The following is a 20,945-nucleotide window of genomic DNA, read 5'->3' as shown; positions in this document are numbered from 1 at the left end:
AACAGAGTGTAGTGCAGCACAACAGATACCCCAGATTCCTAATGGTCAACCTACCTGAGCCCTCAGGCTGTGCTGATGTGTCAAGAGACCCAATGCTGTGGATCCCCTCCTGAGGCAAGAGCCCATGAATGATGCGCTCAAGGGGGGTCAAGTTAGCAGTGTAATCTGCTGGGGGGGTTGGCACCAGCCTTCTTCCTCACATCACGCCTCAGCCAGCGCCACTTCTGCTTGCAGTCTTCCACATCCCTGCCACAGTGGAAGACCGCGTTGACCCGGTCCCTTACTGTCTCTCGTTGTCTCTGCTTTGTAGTAGTAGCCAGCCTGTGGCCCGTGGGAGCAAAGAGATGTGTGTGCCTTCTCTGGATTTCCTGAACCAGCAGTTCAATTTCAGGGTCGCTGAAATTACCCTTGCGGGTGGGTGCTTGCTTTGGTGCCATTCTAGCAATGTGAGGCAAAGATTCAAAAATACTGAGAAGGGCGCTTAAATACTATCCCAGGGACGCCCATTTAAGAACACGATGGGTGTCCCCGAGATGGGCGTCCTAATTTTGATTATTGACAAAATCCCCAGACGTCCCCAGCTGCTCTGGCAATTTGGGAAATCCTCAGTTCGATTATGGGTGGGGGACTATGGACGTCCCCAGCTGCTCTGTGTTTTGGGCATCCTCATTTCAATTATGGATGAAAATGATAAACGTCCCCAGCTGCTCTTCCCATTTGGAAGTTTGCATTCCCTTTATTGGTGCATCTTTAAAACGGCTTTCTCTGTGCTTGCACTTTAGAGGTTTTTCTTTAGATTATGGGGTGGTATTTAAAAGCATTTTAGCTTCAGTTATAGTAAACCTTGTTTTTGCCACTGTATGCTTTTGTATACCTGTTTGGTTTTTTGGGGGGGGTTGGGGGAGAGGGGGAACATTTTTGCCAATTTTTGAAAGATAACTGGTGTGTGGGCTTTGTACCTTTCCTTTCCAAAAGTTTCAGACTGGGTGTTAGCTGGTAGCTTAGCATTTTCTACATCTGACCAACTCTCCATTCTCTACCCTCCACGAGCTCCTTGCTGTGTGCGATGTGCTCCCTCACTGCCCCCCATTCTCTCTCTCCTTTGTTAAAGCAGGCAGCCTCTGGTCCCTTGGAGCCAACAGATTATTGCACCACAATTTCAAGGTAAGCTCATACCTCTCAGCCACCTCTTCCCTTTCTGCTATGTAGGTGCTAAGCAAACACTTCTTGCATTTTGCAGGACAGCTGGTCAAGAGGATTGCAAGAGACAGCAGTGGACTGTAATATACTGGACTCTGAGAGCCATTATTGTTTCTACCCAATTCATTGTACAGATGTCTTGTTCTCTATTGGACACACTCAGTTGTGGCTGCCTGTGGGATGGGGGAGGGGAAGAGGCCCTGAGATTGGATTTGTGCATCCCTCGTGGTCAAGGGCTCCCCATTCTCTGTATGTTCTCTGCATTCAAATCTTACCTCTATTTAATCAGGTTCACGGGCATCCACAGCTGGTAGTTTTTCTCCTGCTTTGCACCTCATGTGTCTCCCTGCTAGGTTCCATCCTTCTTTATGTGGTGAACCCCAGTCCCCTTTTATGAAGTGCCCACCCATTCTCAAGGTTGCTGGGGTGGGGGGAAGCATATATGCACTGAATGTCTTTTCCACATTATTCAACACAGTCCTACAATCCTCCATAGTTATGGAACAACAACATTTTTAAATTCTATCCTGCAAACTATTTTCAAGGTGGTCACGGGTGCATGCCTACCAAAGCCTTGAGCCCTTAAGTCATGGTGAGGGAGAGGGGTTCTGGTTACAGTTCCTATTCTAAATTACCTGTGATGAAGTAAACATCCATCTAATGCTTTTACCGTTGTTTTCCCATTTCTCCTCAGCACTTTATACCATTGCTGATATATTCAATGTGAAAAGATGGCCCAGCTGTTTGTAGCTCCTTCCTCACCCTCACCAATGTGGTTTGGTTGTGGGTAAGGATGTCTGGTGATCAGAGAGCAAACATCGTCTATGCGCTACCTATGGTTATCTGTAAGTTTGTACTTGGCAGATCACTAGTGCTAGACAACTCTGTGCTGTGGGGCTCTATAGTAAGGGGGGAGAGCAGGATGGGCATTTCTGTTCCTCAACAGAAATGTCCACCCAACCTCCCCCCCCCCCCCCTTACCATACAGCCATGCAGTTTGGAAGGAACAGGTGGCATTCTGTATGGCCACACTTATGACACATATGTACCAAAGGTTCTCTGTCACAGTTCACCTGTCATGCAACCCAGATTGCTGACTCCTCTCACATCAACCCCAGCATTTGATAATATGTAGTGCACAAAGTAGAGAGACACACCCTGTTATATAGAAAAATATCAAATGTGTATTTAATAAAACAAAAAAAAAATAGAACTATTTACAATTTTGTTTTTCAACAGTCTCTCAAGGGAGGCTATGTCCTCCTCCCTGCATGGCCTTTTGCAGCAGGCTAATGAGCAGTACCAAGAGCAGCTCTGGGCCCTAAAGTGCTGCTCGTTAGCCTGCTGCATCGCCGACACCTCCTGCCTCATCACTGACACCTCTTGCAGCAACTGGTTTTGGCTATGCATCAGTTGCTGCAGGAGGTGCAGTGCTGGTGCTGGGGATGGGGATGGTGCTGGGGATGGTGGTTTTGGGCCGTCCTCCTCAAGAGGTGGCATATCATGCCAGGGGTCCTGCTCCTCCTCCTCCTCCTTCTCCTCCTCCTCCACCGCAGGCAGTCCTGCCTCCTCCTCCTGCTGCTTTAGGCACCCTGTGTATGTAAAAGGATTGTCCTTGAGATCAGCACATTCAACATGGCTTGCATAGTGCAGGAGCTGTCTGGCTGGCATGAGGCAGGGATGGGGAAAGGTGGGGTCAGTGGTGAGCCCTGGGCTAGACACATGGGGTGTGAGATGCATGAGATGACATGACAGGGAAACCTGGAAGCTGGTCTGAAAAAGGAGTACACTATAAGATGTGTTGGCAGGGAACACTCATTCCTCAGCAGCATGTTAGTATTTTGAGTTGTGACTATGGTAGGATGACCATTTTTTGGGCGGAGGGGGGGAGGAGGAAGGGGGGAAGCACTATTTCTTTACATTACTTTCAAATCATGCTATGACATCCACTAAGGGCAGGACATCAGGCAAGAACACCATGAAACAGTATCCACCCCAGAAAGGGGGATTCAGAAGTGAGGCATGTCATCTCATTCATCTCAGAGGAGGTAAGTTGGAAGTTACAGCCACACTCATGAGAGGGTAGCTGCAACCTCAGGCCTTGATCTGGGACAGAGGTGTTATGACATGACAGAACATATCAAGAACATATCAAGTAAAATCAAACTCAAGCATATCATCACCATGGAAAGCAGACTGTGGAGTACCACAAGGATCACCATTATCACCGATCCTGTTCAATCTAATGATGACCCCACTAGCCAAGTCCTTATCCAACCAAGGCCTTAACCCCTTCATCTATGCAGACGATGTTACAATATACATTCCTGACAAATCTAAACTGACAGAAATCACCAACGAAATCAAGAACAGCTTGAACATCATGGACACTTGGACAAATGCATTTCAACTAAAACTCGACAAAGAAAAAATACACTGTCTCATCCTCTCATCACAACACAGCGCGGACAACACCACAATTATCAACACCCCAGATTACACCCTCCCTATCTCAGACAGCCTGAAAATTCTCATTGTTACAATGGACCGCAACTTAACACTAGACAGCCAAGTGACATCCACAACAAAGAAAATGTTCCACTCAATGTGGAAACTCAAACGCGTAAAACAATTCTTCCCGAGGGAAACATTTTGCAACCTGATATAATTAATGGTACTAAGCCATGTAGACTACTGCAATGGAATTTATGCGGGATGCAAAGAACAAACATTAAAGAAACTTCAGACCACTCAAAACACGGCAGCTAGGCTTATCTTCGGGAAAAACGCAATTTGAAAGCGCAAAACCCCTCTGCAAAAAACTACACTGGCTCCCAAAGAACGCATTGCCTTCAAAATCTGCACTCTGATTCACAAAATTACCTACAGTGAAGCCCCAGGATACATGACAGACCTGATCGACCTACCAACTAGAAACACATGCAAATTAACACGAACGTACCTAAATCTGCACTACCCAAGCTGCAAAGGACTCAAATATAAATCTACTTACGCATCCAGTTTCTCTTACATAAGCACACAACTGTGGAATGCATTACCAAAAGACCTGAAAACCACGTGCAACCACCTAAACTTCCGGAAATCACTAAAAACTTACCTGTTTAAAAAGGCATACCCTACCAATCGAACATAAATGCCGATCTCTGCAATGCACCAAAACTAAAGTACGTAAAAGACATGACACAACTCTTCCATTGTACGATTCCCAAATGTGGCTGTGCCACATGAACTTTTTCTTACCACAACATCACTTTGTATTTGTTTACACCGGAGTCTGCAAACGCAGCTCCGGTACTATGTAAGCCACATTGAGCCAACAAATAGGTGGGAAAATGTGGGATACAAATGTAACAAATAAATAAATGACTTACTATTTGCCTATTAGCCACATGGAAACTGATATTGTACACGATATTAGAATTATTAAATAAATACATTTACAAATGAGTACAGGTGCCCTGTTTACAATACTTACATCGAGCCCTGAGGCGCCGTCACACGCTCCTGATAAGGTTGGTGGGGCGTATGATTGGGGGGGGGGCATTACATTGGTACAGGTGATGTCATTGAGGTGGACATGAGGACAGAGAGTATCATTTGTGTGCAGTATTGTAAGGATGTGGGCAGTGGCGTTCCTAGGGGGGCTGACACCCGGGGCGTATCGCCGATGCGTCCCGCCCCCTGGGTGCAGCGCCCCCCCGGGTGCAGCGCGACCCCCCCCAGTGAAGGAACCCCCGGGTGCACGCCGCTGGGGGGGGGTGGGTGCCGTGCGCCTGTCCGCTTCGTTCATTTCCATGCTCCCTCTGCCCCGAAACAGGAAGTAACCTGTTCCGGGGCAGAGGGAGCACAGAACGAACGTAGCGGACTGCACCCACTGCCCCCCCTAGGAACGCCACTGGATGTGGGAATGTTTTTCCTTTCTAGTACATAGATTCTTTTAATGAATGTGCACATATCACTGATTACCCTTGAATGCAGACTACAGTTAGTGCTTACATTGCTGAGGGAGCTCTTAAATGTGGTGCTACAGGAGGGGGACCTGATAGCCCAGGAACAGTGGGGGGGGGGGGTGAAAAAAGCAGTTACCTTTCCAGGCTCTGTCGTATCTGTGTCCATGTTCTAATGGACACAGTCCTGGGGGGCAGGTGGTGCATAAACAGCCTGCGCCAGTGCCTCAGGCACAGCTGCACTAGGAGCAGACTTCTCAGCCACGCTAAAGTTTGGCTCGGGTCTGAGAGTCATGTTTCTCAGTGAATAACCGTTGGAAAATGTGCATCGCCTTATATGGATGCCCGTGCGTGATGGACGTCCTTACATGCACAGTTCCATATATGGACCACCATCCCATATATGGACAGATCAGCAAGTGGATGTCCTGACCCCATATATGATGGGTCCACACGTGGATGACCATGACACATGGATGTCCATGACATGCATGGACTGTTGTCACACGTGCAGGGTCTTATTTGGATGAGTATGTGTTCACACGTGCGGAGCCTTCCTTATATGGATCATTATTAAGTGTGCAAACCTCTTCATATATGCACAATAAAATATGTATGTTCCTTATATTTCCCATAGCTGCATGTTCCTCAAGTACAGTGCATGTAGTTGCTGACATCCAGGTACGGGAAATATAAGGAAAATTCATAGTGATAGATACAGTAACAAGGACGTGTTTCTCACAGAACTGCCGAAGGATGTCCCTCTTAAAGACCTGCTGTCCTTCGGCGGGCCTAGTAAGATGGACGTCCTTCAGCAGTTCTGTGAGAAACATGTCCTTGTTACTGTACTTTACACTTATGAATGTTCCTTATATTTCCCGTACCTGGATGTCCGCAACTACATGCACTGTACTTGTGGAACAACCAGTACTTCTGACGTAAGTAACCTACATTGGTTACTTACGTCAGAAGGAGGCGGGCCTAGGCCAGGGAAGAAGAGACGTCATGGAGACTCTGCGACCAACAACAGATCTTCCTGCCCGTGCAGCGCCTTCAGAAAGAGGTGAGAGGCGCTGCTCGGGTCGGTAATAGGGAGGGGGGTCTCGGTGGAGGGGGGGAGCGGGGTAGTCGACCTCAGGGGGGCAGCGGGGGCGGGGCACAGGGCAGAAGAATGATGGGAGGCGGAGTTAGCTTTGCAAAACACAAGAACAGGAAGGGAGGGGGACCGGGGCTGCTAGAATTTCGCTTTTTCGTGGTAGGGGGAAAGCGGTGGAAAGTGGGTAGCAGCGGGGGGGTGCACGGGGCGGAGGAATGATGGGAGGCGGAGCTAGCTTTTGCAAAACAGAACAGGAAGGGAGGGGGACCGGGGCTGCTAGAATTTCGCTTTTTCGTGGGGGGGGGGGAAGTGGCGGACAGTGGGGAGCAGCGGGGGGGGGCATGGCCGTCCATACAGGACGCTCCTGATGAGCACCCTTGCCCCCTCCCGATCCTTTTTTTATTTTTTTAATTTGATGTGTTTTATGACACGTTTTCTTTAAGCTCAAACACAGCTCTTTTGGACATATGTAATGCAACATCCTTTTGACCAATCACAGCGCTTTTAGCTCTGCTAATGCACTGGGATTGGCTCAAAGTTTGTTTGCTTTTTCACTTTACGATTTTTCCTGCCACAGAGCTGTCCTAACGAGAGGTACAGACCTCTCGTTAGATTTCCTGCCTTTTTCCTGCGTAAAGGCAATCGGAAAAGGTTAGTGCATCTCGTTTCAATGGGGTTTGTACACTAATTGCTCATCTGCATTCCGTTTTCGTTAGCTGCTAGCTTCCTCGGTAAAAGCCCTTTGATGCATGCAACGGATCAAAATTTCCTCGTTGGAGGGTCATTAAAGGCTCATTAAGCTTTAGTGCATCTGCCTCTTAATCTTAAAGGAGGATTCCCATCCAGGCTGTGACCAGTGAAAGAACACAAATCATTCAGGAATTGATTAAGGGGCCCTTTTACTAAGGTGCACTGAAAAATGGACTGTGCTAGTGTAGGTACGTGTTTTGGATGCACGCAGATCCATTTTTCAGTGCAACTGTAAAAAAGGCCTTTTGTTTTATTTTTGCCAAAAATGGACATTTGGCAAAATAAAAATTAGCAGTCGTCCTTTTTGGGTTTGAGACCTTACCGCCAGCCATTGACTTAGTGGTAAGGTCTCATGCGGTAACCGTATGGTAATCATCTACACACATAGAATGACAATTACTGCCCAGTTTCTGCCGTGTGCCAGAAAATAAAATTTATTTTCCGGCACATGTAGCGGACGGGCGTCAAAAATGAAATTGCCACAAGGGCCAAGCGGTAGCTGGGCAGTAACTCAAAACTGACGCATGTTGGGTGCACGAAGGCTCCTGCGCAGCTTAGTAAAAGGGCCCCTAAAAGAGGTTATGTAAAATGAAAACGCATAGGTATTTCAAAATGATTATAACTCAGGGATTTGTTCATGTATTATAGCCTAGATATGCAGGAAAACGTACAAGTTAAAATAGATATGAAAAAAAATTGAGAATAAAAAAACACTCAAGCATCATATTCTTGTTTGGTGCACATACTATAAGCTTGCTGTTTAGCAGAAGAAATATTATAGCCCACAGAAAAGTAACACCTAACAAAAATGCTATTGAAAAACAGAGAGTAAAGCATGGAAATTAATGCCCTGATTTATGTGCTCTGTCTCTGCCCAGCTGATTGTAAAGCCAAAGAGTGGATAAGTGTCTAAGCATGTTACACCAAAGAGCTGGAAAAGAGAGGGAAAGGGGAAAATGAGAATTGTTTTCTGTCGCATTCTGCTGAGTTTTTCAGTGCTTTGGTGTAATATGGTTAGACATATGAGCCTCTCCTTGACTTTACAACCAGCTGGACAGAGACAGGGTACATAAATCAGAGCACTAGTTTCCCTGCTTTACTGTTTTCATTAGCATTTTTGTAGCCTGTGAACTATAATTAGCCCTTCTGATTTTAGGTTTTAATGGGTAAACACCAATAAAGCACACCCAATACAAAAAAAGCAACTAGTATAGGGTCCTTTTATTAAGGTACACTGAAAAATGGGCTGCACTAGTATAGGTGCATGTTTTGGGCATGCGCAAATCCATTTTTCATTTTGCCTGTAAAAAAGGTCTTCTTTTTATTTTTTTTCCAAAAATGGACATGCAGCAAAATAAAAATCGGCGCACATCCATTTTGAGTCTGGGACCTTACCGCCAGCCATTGACTTAGCGGTAAGGTCTCACACGGTAACCATGCAGTAATCATCTATGCGCATAGAATGACGACTACCGTCCAGTTTCCGCCACACACAGGAAAATAAAAATGATTTTCCGGTGCACATAGTGGACATGCATAAAAAACGAAATTACCACCCAGGCCTCACAGTAGCAGGGCAGTAACTCCAAACTGACACATGTTGGGCGCACATAGGCGCCTGTGAGACTTAGTAAAAGGAACCCCTAAATGTGAGGAAAACACAACTGCCTCCCATACTCTCTCTCTCTCTCTCTCTCTCTCTCTCACCCCTCCCTTTACCTTCCTTGGCTCTCTCACTCTGTTTTTATGCTTTTCCAGCACAGACTATTCCTCAGCTCCACAAATGTATGTGTTTGATTCTGCTGGAAAAAATAAACAGCAATACTACCTACACTGCAAAAGTACCAATTTTCTGTGCCCTTAAAGAATCCCTGGAAAATAAACACCTAAATTTACAATTTATAAACATCTAAAAAGTAGGTCTAGCTATAATATATTATATACAAGTGAAACTCTTTCAAGAGTGAAGTTCGTTGTTTCTAAATTAGTTCAAATTAACCCTAACCTTTCTTCCTTGTCACTGCTAGAAAATATGTAACAGCCAAAAATTCTTCAATGGGGCACTAAGAGGAGCTAGAAAAGCATTCTAGCAAGCCAGCAATGTCCTTAAGAAAACTGAACCCTAGGAAGCAGAAAATCCTACTTGTCACTAGATTCTAAACTTAGCTTAGCAAATAACCAACAATGGGTATGAGTCACTGTACTCTTCCTTTGGAAATGAAGCCATCATTTTCCAAACCTTGTTAGAAGACAAATGTCAGGCTAAATTGGATGCACCTAACTTTAGTTAAGTCAGGTGTATGAGTGTATTAATTTAGTGTGAAGATGTTTCTATTATATTATACACTTAGGCAGGCAAATGATGTCACTAGCTAGATTGACAGACAAAAGTAGATAGATAGATAGATAGATAGATAGATAGATAGATAAGCACACACACACAAACACACACTTATGACATTTACCCCCTTGGATGATCTTTCAATTGGAAAACTTTATTTGCTCTTAATGCAGTAATTAGAGAAATTGAAAAGAAGCCATGTCTGTGAAACTGTAGCAGTGCTGCTTTGAGTCATTTAAATTTAAAAAGCAATGATTCTAACATCACAGTAGGTGCTCTCCAGAGGTCTAGTGATCAGAAAAAGGAATTCAGCTTCTTTTTTGGTGAGTAGATGGTTTCATCCTCCAGATTCAGTGAAAATTAACATAAGCAAACATAAGCATTGTCTTACTAGGACAAACTGAATGTCCATGAAGCCCAGTATCCTGTTTCCAACAGTGACCAATCCAGGTCACAAGTGCCTGGCAAGATCCCAGAAAAGTAAAGCAGATTGTATGCTACTTATAAGCAGTGGATTTTCCTAAGTCCATCTTAATAATGGCTTATGGACTTTTCTTGTAGGAAATTATCCAAACCTTTTTTAAACACTGCTAAACTAACTGCTTTTACCACATTCTCTGGCAAAAAAATTCCAGAGTTTAATTACACAGTGAGTGAAGAAATATTTTCTCCAATTTGTTTCCAATCTTCTATTGAGTAGCTTCATTGCATGCCCCCTGGTCCTAGTATTTTTGGAAAGAGTAAACAAGCAATTCACCTCTACCCATTCCACTCCACTCAGTATTTTATAGACCTCTATAGTATCTCCCCTCACATTCAACCTGAAGAGCCATAGCCACTTTAGCTTTTTCTCATGGGGAAGTCATTCCCTTTATCATTTTCATTATATTGGCCACCCTCCAAACTTCCAGTACCAGGCTTGATTTTAAAGATAAATGCTGTTGTGTCCTAATATGGTTAGATGGCAGGATAGTACCTTATCCTCTACTCCACAGTTCCTCATACAGTACAGATTAACTCAGCCAGAAAATATCAGGAAGAGATTATCTTAATCTCATAGCTTAGACCCTCTTTTTGAATTTCAGCCAGATCACTTAAAATGGGCCTTCATACATCGGAAGCATAATCTTAATAGGGTGGCTCAACATGAACAATGACAAAAAGGAGTTGAACAATGGTTAGAATCTTGTATTTCAAAAAGTGGAAATATAAAGAAAATTAGCCAGTACATGTTGTTCAGCCTGGAATATCTTATAACAAGTAGGTTGAGCCAAAGTTTTTCCAGAAAAAAAGGCCAGTATACAAAGGAGAGCTTCCTGAACCTGTCCCGGGTACCTCATAGCCAGTAATATGCAGGACGTATATTTGCATATAATGAGTCTCCAAATATGCAAATGAATTCCCTGCATATTCATTGTAGATATCCTGTAAGCCAGACTGGCTGTGAGGTTAAACTTGCAAACATGAATTATGTAGGTAAACGTGCTATTAACATTAAAACTAAGTATTTGTGCAGTAACAGAGCTTTTTCACACATTTTACTTTTATGAGTTTACACACAAAGGGCTAGACTTTATATATTGTGCCTGAAAAATCTGAAAAAAAATACGCCTAGGCATATTCTCTAAAGTACGCCTAAATTATATAAAATCGGCTTAAATTCCATTCAGTATATGTGGAGGGGCATAATCGAACAAAAACGTCTACCTCCATGGGCGTTTATCTCCGAGAACGGGTCCGTGAAGGGGCGGACCGAACCGTATTTTCGAAAAAAAATAGACGTCCATGTTTTATTCGACAATTTGTGAGCTGGGCATTTTTGTTTTCAGCGATAATGGAAAATGAAAGCGCCCAGCTCAAAAACGAATAAATCCAAGGCATTTGTTCGTGGGAGGGGCCAGGATTCATAGTGCACTGGTCCCCCTCACATGCCAGGACACCAACCGGGCACCCTAGGGGGCACTTTTACAAAAACAAAAAAAAAGGTAAAAGAGCTCCCAGGTGCATAGCACCCTTCCCTTGTGTGTTGAGCCCCCCAAATCCCCCTCAAAACCCACTACCCACAAGTCTACACCATTACTATAGCCCTAAGGGGTGAAGGGGGGCACCTACATGTGGGTACAGTGGGTTTGGGGGGGTTGGACGACTAAGCATTAAGCAGCACAATTGTAACAGGTAGGGGGGATGGGCCTGAGTCCACCTGCCTGAAGTCCACTGCACCCCCTAACAACTGCTCCAGGGACCTGCATACTGCTGCCAGGGAGGTGGGTATGACATTTGAGGGTGAAAATAAAAAGTTGTGAAACATCATTTTTTGTGGTGGGAGGGGGTTAGTGACCACTGGGGGAGTCAGGGGAGGTCATCCCCGATTCCCTTTAGGGGTAATCTGGTCATTTAGGGCACTTTTTGGGGCCTTATTTGTGAAAAAACAGGGTCCAGGAAAAGTGCCCTAAATTCTAGCTACAAATGCATACTTTTTTTCCATTATCGGTGAAAGGTGCCCATCTCTGTTCGGGTGATAACCATGCCCCAGTCCCGCCTTCACCACGCCTCCGACACGCCCCGTCAACTTTGTACGCTTCCGCGATGGAGTGCAGTTGAAAACGTCCAAGTTCGGCTTTCAATTATACCGCGTTATTCGTTTTTGTGAGATAAACGTCCATCTCCCGATTTAGGTCGGAACTTGGGCATTTTTCTCGTTCGATTATAAGCAGGATAGTAACATATAGAGGGGCATAATCGAATGGGGGCACCCATCTCTAAGGACGGCCCCGTAAAGCGGCGTCCCCGACCATATTATCAAAACAAGATGGGCAGCCATCTTTCTTTCGATAATATGGTCGGGGACGGCCAAATCTCAACATTTCGGTCGACCTTAGAGATGGCCGCCATTGGTTTTCACCGTTAATGGAAACTAAGGACGGTCATCTCAAAACCAGCCAAATCCAAGCCATTTGGTCATGGGAGGAGCCAGAATTTGTAGTGCACTGGTCCCCCTCACAAGCCAGGACACCAACAGTGCACCATAGGGGGCACTGCATGGGACTTCACAAACTGCTTCCAGGTGCTGAGCCCCCCCCAAAAAAACCAAAACCCACTACCCACAACTGTACAACACTACCATAGCCCTTAAAGGGTAACGGGAGGCACCTAGATGTGGGTACAGTGGGTTTCGGGTGGGTTTTGGAGGGCTCCCATTTACTACCACAAGTGTAAGAGGTGGGGGGGCCTGGGTCCGCCTGCCTGAAGTGCACTGCACCCACTAAAAACTGCTCCAGGGACCTGCATAGTGCTGTGATGGAGCTGGGTATGACATTTGAGGCTGGCATAGAGGCTGACAAAAAAAATGTTTTTTCATTTGTTTTTTTGGGTGGGAGGGGGTTGGTGACCACTGGGGGAGTAAGGGGAGGTGATCCCCGATTCCCTCCGGTGGTCATCTGGTGAGTTCGGACACCTTTTCAAGGTTTGGTCGTGAACAAAAAGGGACCAAGTAAAGTCGGCCAAATGCTCGTCAGGGGCGCCCTTCTTTTTTCCATTATCAGCCGAGGACGGCCATCTGTTAACCACACCCCTGTCCCGCCTGCGGTACACTGCCGACACGCCCCGTGAACTTTGGCCATCCCCGGGACGGAAAGCAGTTGAGGCCGACCAAAATCAGCTTTCGATTATGCTGATTTGGCCGGCCCTGAGAGAAGGCCGCCCATCTCCCGATTTGTGTCAGAAGATGGGCGCCCTTCTCTTTTGAAAATGAGCTGGATAGTAACATAGTAGATGATGGCAGAGAAAGACCTGTACAGTCCATCCAGTCTGCCCAACAAGATAAGTGTTACTTTTTGTGTATACCTGACTTTGATTTGTATCTGCCATTTTCAGGGCACAGACCGTAGAAGTCTGCCCAGCACTAGCCCCGCCTCCCACCAACTCAATCTCCACTAAGCTTCTGACGATCCATTCCATACAGAACATGCTTAGCGCCTCTCCAAGCGACCACATTTGGTCACATCCATTTAAGTCATGTTTTACTTGGCCTAAATCCCAATGCCTAAATTAGGCATAGAGCGGGTCAATTCTATAATAATGCACATAGATTTTTGAAACGCCCATGAACCCGCTCATTCCACACCCATAACCATGTCCCTTTTTCAACTATGCAACTTGGAATTTACGCATATTGCATTACACAATACACTTAGCCCCCTGTTTACTAAGCCATGCTGGTGGCTGCCATTTACTAATGCCGTCATAGTCTATTCACTTTGAATGGGCTGTGTCAGCATTGCCACGCAGCTTAGTAAACCGGGTGGTTAGTGTGTTGTGTGTGTAAATCTTAATACCAATTAGTGAGAATAATTGTTAAACATCCAATTAACAGCACTGATGAGCTAGTTAACCAATTAAGTTACGAGTATCGTTGTAGAATACGCTTTGATTTCCATGTGGAAATCAAGGTGTGATATATAAAATTTGGGGGGAAACCCATGCTAATGAGATGAGATGCAAAATTATGCAAAATGTCTCATTACCAATTAGCAGAGTACACACACACAAATTCATGTATCACCTGAAACTTAAATGCATCCTGGGAAATACAGCTAAGGTATTTGTGATGAAATCCACAGTTAAAGAATGCATGTACTTTACCACTTTGCCTATCGTTTACATTGTGTGTTTATGCCGGCAATATCAACTCCCTTAAAAACTGAATGACCAAAGATTAAGGTGAGGCATAAGCACTGCTTGTGGTATATTTCACTTCAGCGAAGCTTTTACTGTTGGTCCACACTGGAGACTCTAAAATAAGATGAGGAGCCTAGGGATGGTTCCTATTGGGAGAAACCAGGTTAGGAGTGGTTGCCTATTAGACAACAGAAGGTAGTCGCTGTTCCCTTAAAGCTAAGCAGGAGTCCGCCAATTGCATGGCTGCCAGTGGCGGTTGCTGCTTCAATATTGTGTTCTCAATTGCTAGAGACAGGCAGGTTCCCTAGTGTCCAGAAAAGTTTGCCTGTGCTTCACTATTGAAAATGTGATAGTGAAACAGCACCCCCCGCTGGCAGGATGGTAGGTGGAGGACTGCCAGTCAGCTTAGAGGGTACAGTGGTAGTGGTAAAGAGACGCCTACTCCAGGAAAGAGATCATCAGTACATTAGCTCAAGGCAGGGGCGTAGCCACACCTCGTGGTGGGAGGGGGCCAGAGCCTGAGGTGGGGGGCACATTTTGGTCTGCCGCACCCCCCACCGCCCTTCCGCACCCCCTGCCACTCTCCACCCACTGCCACAGGAAATACCTTGGCTGGCGGGGGTCCCCACCCCACTAGCTGAAGTGTTGTTCGGCGCCGGATCAGCACTGGACAATCCTTCAGTTGGCGAGGGTTGGGGACTCCCACCAGGAAAACCAGGGGCCCAGAGGAAATTTGGGGGGCCCAGGCCCCCATGGCCCCACTTAGTTACGTCGCTGGCTCAAGGATTGGTCCTGGGATTCAGTTCTGTGCAGTGTTTTTTCAAGCAATATTGCAGAAGAGCTTGGAAGAGAAAGTCTGTCTTTTTTAATATGATAGAAAGACATTCCAGATGGAGTAGAAAAAAATGAGGAGTAATCTAAATGCCTGGAAACTAATCAAGAGGTTGTTGGCTAAAGTTTAAGGCATTGAAGGCATAATTTTATGAACCGTTTTCACACATAAGGGCTTTTATAAAATTAGGTCATGCCTAAAGTACACTCAGTGCAAGCGGGTGTGTACCCATATTCTATACAATACACGCATATGAGCATAAAGTGCTTACTAACATTCACACCTGCTGTGCCTTGAATGTAGCTGCAAGGTTTGTGCTAGTGTTTCATAAAGTCACTTAGGCGTGTATGTGTCTTTGTAAATTAGGGCCAAAATACACACCTTCCTGCCTTATGAGTGTATGCTCTGTTATAAAACTGCCATCAAAAGGTGTAGAGCCACACATTTTGTGCACAGAAATCCAAGGAACCAGTAAGAGATGAAAGGTGAAGTATAGATATGCGCCCATTTGGGTAATAGTATCTTCTGATCTCAAGGTAGAAGACAAAGAAACCATGGAAGCAGCAAGACAAGTGCTAAGCACATAAGCAGAGGTATTACCTGTAGAAAAAAAGGAAGTGTTAATTTTTTTATTCAGATCATTTGTGAGACCTTGTATGGAGACCATATATTCAAAAGGAAGTAGACAGAGTAAAAACATAAGCATTGCTATACTGGGACAGACTGAAGGTCTGTGAAGCCCAGCATCCTGTTTCCAACAGTGGCCAGTCCAGGTTACAAGTACCTGGCAAGATCCCAAAATAGTACAATACATTATATGCTGCTTATGCTACAAATAACAAAAATGTGTATAGGAGAATGTGTCTAGAAACTCTTGTAAATTGCAATCGAGGTAGAGTCTCACACCACTTTGCACGGCTCCTCACATCACTCCCATGGTGAATCTGTGCTCGTGCGCTGAACTTTAATCATTGACTCAAACCTCCTCCGTCCTATGTTACAACTATTCACAATTCATTTAACATACTGTACTGTTCACTCTTATGCATAGATATATTCCAAAGACACTTAGCTTAGCGACTTGGTGCGCTCCACTTTCCAAACTGGTGTGTGTATGTACCCCGACAGGTGCCTGTTTCGCCACGCTTCGTCAAAGGGGATTCCCACACCGTTTAGCTATTATGTGTCTCATCGTAGCTTCTTACGAAAGTAAGAGAAAGTAAAAGCTGTTTATTTTTGATAGTATCATAGAAATAAGCTGTGGATTTTCCCCAAAGTCCATCTTAATAATGGCTTATAGACTTTTCTTTTAGGAAGTTATCCAAACATTTTTAAAATCCTGCTAAGCTAACTGCGAGAGTTTAATTACACGTTGAGTGAAGATATATTTTCTCCGATTTGTTTTATATTTACTACTTTGTAGCTTCATTGGGTGCTTCCTAGTACTAGTGTTTTTGGAAAGAGTAAATAAACAATTCACGTCTACCCGTTCCACTCCACTATTTTATAGACTTCTATCATTTCTCTCCTCAGTCATCTTTTCTCCAAGCTGAAGAGCCCTAGCCACTTTAGCCTTTCCTCATGAGGAAGTCATCCCATCCCCTTTATCATTTCCATCACCCTTCTCTGTAGCTTTTCTAATTCCACTATATCTGTTTTGAGATGCGGTGACCAGAATTGAACACAATATTCAAGGTGCGTTCACACCATGGAGCAATACTAAGGCATTATAATGTCCGCACTTTTGTTTTCCATTCCTTTTCTAGTAATACCTAACATTCTATTTGCTTTCTTAGCCACCACCACACACTGAGCAGAGGGTTTTAATGTATCATCACAGCAATGACACCTAGATCTCTTTCCTGGTCAGTGACTCCTGTCAGGGGCATTTTCGAAGGAGAAGGGCGCCCATCTTCCGACACAAATCTTGAGATGGGCGTCCTTCTCTCAGGGTTGCCCAAATCGGCATAATAGAAAGCCGATTTTGGGTGCCCTCAACTGCAGTCCATTGCGGGGACGACCAAAGATCACAGGGGGCATGTCGGAGGCGTAGCGAAGGCGGGACTGGGGCGTGATTAAGAGATGGGTGTCCTCGGCCGATAATGGAAAAAAGAAGGGCGTCCCTGATGAGCATTTGGTCGACTTTACTTGGTCCATTTTTTTTCCTGACCAAGCCTCAAAAAGGTGCCCAAACTGACCATATGACCACCGGAGGGAATCAGAGATGACCTCCCCTTACTCCCCCAGTGGTCACCAACCCCCTCCCACCCTAAAAAAAATTTTAAACAATTTTTTGCCAGCCTCAAATGTCATATCCAGCTCCATGACAGCAGTATGCAGGTCCCTGGAGCAGTTTTAGTGGGTGCAGTGCACTTCAGGCAGGCAGACCCAGGCCCATCCCCCCCTACACTTGTGCTGGTAAATGTGAGCCCTTCAAAACCCACCCGAAACCCACTGTACTCACATGTAGGTGCCCCCCTTCACCCCTTAGGGCTATGGTAGTGGTGTACAATTGTGGGGAATGGGTTTTGTGGGGGTTTGGGGGGTTTAGCACACAAGGTAAGGGAGCTATGCACCTGGGAGCAATTTCTGAAGTCCACTGCAGTACCCCCTATGGTGCCCAGTTGGTGTCCTGGCATGTGAGGGGGGCCAGTGCGGACCTTACGAGACTGGGAGACTGGACATCTAAATGACAGATGACGTTTAATGTGAGCAAGTGCAAAGTGAAGCATGTGGGAAAGAGGAACCCGAATTATAGCTATGTCGTACAAGGTTCCACGTTAGGAGTCATGGACCAAGAAAGGGATCTAGGTGTCGTCGTAGATGATATGTTGATATTAGGAGAGGAATGGAAAACAAAAATGAGGATGTTATAATGCCTTTGTATCGCTCCATAGTGCGACCGCAGCTCAAATATTGTGTTCAATTCTGATCACCACATCTCAAAAAAGATTTAGAGGCTCATTTTCAAAGCACTTAGTGGAATTAGAAAAGGTGCAGAGAAGGGCGACGAAAATGATAAAGGGGATGGGACGACTTCCCTATGAGGAAAGGCTAAAGCGGCTAGGGCTCTTCAGCTTGGAGAAAAGGCGGCTGAGGGGAGAGGGAGATATGATAGAGGTCTATAAAATAATGAGTGGAGTTGAATGGGTAGATGTGAAGCGTCTGTTCACGCTTTCCAAAAATACTAGGACTAGGGAGCATGCAATGAAGCTACAATGTAGTAAATTTAAAACGAATCAGAGAAACTTTTTCTTCACTCAACATGTAATTAAACTCTGGAATTCGTTGCCAGAGAATGTGGTAAAGGCGGTTAGCTTAGCAGAGTTTATAAAAGGTTTGGACTGCTTCCTAAAGAAAAAGTCCATAGACCATTATTAAATGGACTTGGGGAAAATCCACTATTTCTGAGATAAGCAGTATAAAATGTTTTGTACATTTTTGGGATCTTGCCGGATATTTATGACCTGGATTGGCCACTGTTGGAAACAGGATGCTGGGCTCGATGGACCTTTGGTCTTTCCCAGTATGGCAATACTTATCTACTTATGTACGAATGCTGGCTCCTCCCACGACCAAATGGCTTGGATTCGGTCGTTTTTGAGATGGGTGTCCTCAGTTTCCATTATCGCCAAAAACCAGGGATGACCACCTCTAAGGTCGCCCATCTCAATATTTAGGTCGACTATTTCTAAGGTCGGCCTAAATGTTGAGATTTGGGCGTCCCCGACCATATTATCGAACCGAAAGATGGACACCCATCTTGTTTGAATAATAGCGGTTTCCCCACCCCTTCGCTGGGACCTCCTTAGAGATGGGCGCCCTTAGAGATGGTCATCCCCGTTCAATTATGCCCCTCCTCGTCACCTTGCATCACATAGCTATAGTTCGGGTTCCTCTTTCCCACATGCATCACTTTGCACTTGCTTACATTAAACGTCATCTGCCATTTAGACGCCCAGTCTCCCAGTCTCGTAAAGTCTTCTTGTAATTTTTCACAATCCTATTATGGTTTAACAACTTTGAATTAACTTTGTGTCATCAGCAAATTTAATTACCTCACTAGTTACTCCCATCTCTAAATCATTTATAAATATGTTAAAAAGCAGCAGTCCCAGCATAGACTCCTGGTGAACCCCACCATCTACCATCTACCCTTCTCTATTGAGAATACTGACCATTTAACCCTACTCTCTGTTTTCTATCTTTTAACCAGTTTTTAATCCACAATAGAACACTACCTCCTATCCCATAACTCTCCAATTTCCTCTACAGTCTTTCATGAGGTACTTTGTCAAATGTAGAGGCCTTGAATGGAAGAAATACCCCAAATTGTGCAGTGTCTGGCAGTAAGCCCTGTAAAATGAGAAGTAAGAATATGGATACCCTAGAGAAGTGAAGGAAAAGAAAGGAAATGATAAAAGGTATTCAAGTCCCCCAATCATATACATAAAGTAGATGAAGCAATAATTTTCCTATGGACAAGAAGATCTGGAACAAGAATACAAGACTGAAAGAAGATAACAGTAGATAGAGTAATAGCATAAGGAAGAATGTTCTTTGTGGAAAGAGGAACAAGTACATGGAGTCTACTAAAGATAGCAAAGGCCAGCCCAGCAATGAACTTCAAGAAAATTTCAAAAAAACAGAGGATCTTCAGATGCAAGTCTGTGAGGCTAAAGCCTGAGATCACCTAGACTCAGCAGTACTGAATAAGGAATATGGAGACTAGATGGACCCTCTATTTTTTATGTGCCATCATTTTTATGTGGTTATATTTCTACAACTAGCATGGAAATTAAGAAAGTGCTTTCAAAATGCCTGTTTTCATAAATACACAGGTATAAATTTTAATAGCTAAAAGTACATTTTTTTCTAAAGGTGAATCCAAATATATTTACAATGCATATTTATAATGGGAATCCTGAAAACCCAGCTGGCAGGATATGTCCTAAGAAATGAAGAGAGGACCATTCCTGCACCAGCCCAAGCATGTCAAGAAACTACTAGACATTCTGCAATCTCGAGCAAAGTTGACATTTAAGACTTTTAGGGCCTCTATAAAGATTGCTTTTTTCATCTGGCCTTTGGAGAACCGAGCTCGGAGCTTTAGGAATGATGGTGTCACCCAGCCTTGACCAAGACTGATTGTTCATTCTTAGTACAATTGGGATCTCTGTTCTTTTACATATATTGCCCAGTAGGGCAACTCTTATATTCTTATGTTGTCAGAAGAAAGAGGTATAGGAAATTTTAAATAAATGATAAACAATAAAGCTCAGAGTTTTTGTTTCCTTTTCAAAAACCAGATAGATTTGAACTTATTATGTTACATCCTTAGCTGTGGTTTAAGATGCTAACAATTTATTCTGCACAGCAATGGGATGACAGCATCTTTTTCTGTCTCTTTACTCCTTCCTGCTTCCTTTCCTACTGGAAAAAAAAAAAGAGGTGATGCCTTGCAGTGGAGAATTTCCTTGAAACTTTTCATGTTACATTATGCAGGTCTTGCTTATTTTTACCCTCCGCATTTGAAGAGGAAAAAATGCCTGTTAGTGATTAATACTGAATAGCATGAAAAGAGACCCCATTTGACAAAGGTTTCCAATGCAGACTCTCGCTCACAACCCTCTGAGCTGCTGTCGTACACCATACAGGACTGAACATTTTTAGCTTTTAGTTTCCTGGACTCAGAGCAGAAGATGATATGCTGTCCTCCAGAAGATCATGACTCCAGTGTGTATAACTGAAACACCTTGAAGTTATATAGAAACTGAGTGAAGAAGTGCCAGGCATTCAAAAAGATTGAAAGCAGTATGTTTAAGATAGGCTGCTACTGAATTTAGACAATTATTTGTTTATTGTAAGCCTGTAAATGCACAATATGTAATTTAAACCTGTGATGACTGTTTGGCGAGAAGTGTTTAGCTTACTGTTTTGTATAGTTTTTGATGTGTCATAAAAAACTGGGTTTGTTCTCTAGTATGCATACCACAACTCCATATTTCATTGGCCCCAGACCTTCGCAACATTACAAACTGCTGGGATTTCTCCAAAATACCAACACTTTCCTGCCTGTGC

Source organism: Microcaecilia unicolor, chromosome 1 (genome assembly GCF_901765095.1).
Source record: "Microcaecilia unicolor chromosome 1, aMicUni1.1, whole genome shotgun sequence".
Taxonomy (NCBI): Eukaryota; Metazoa; Chordata; class Amphibia; order Gymnophiona; family Siphonopidae; genus Microcaecilia; species Microcaecilia unicolor.
The sequence above is the reverse complement of the archived record's forward strand: the minus strand, read 5'-3'. Positions refer to the sequence as shown.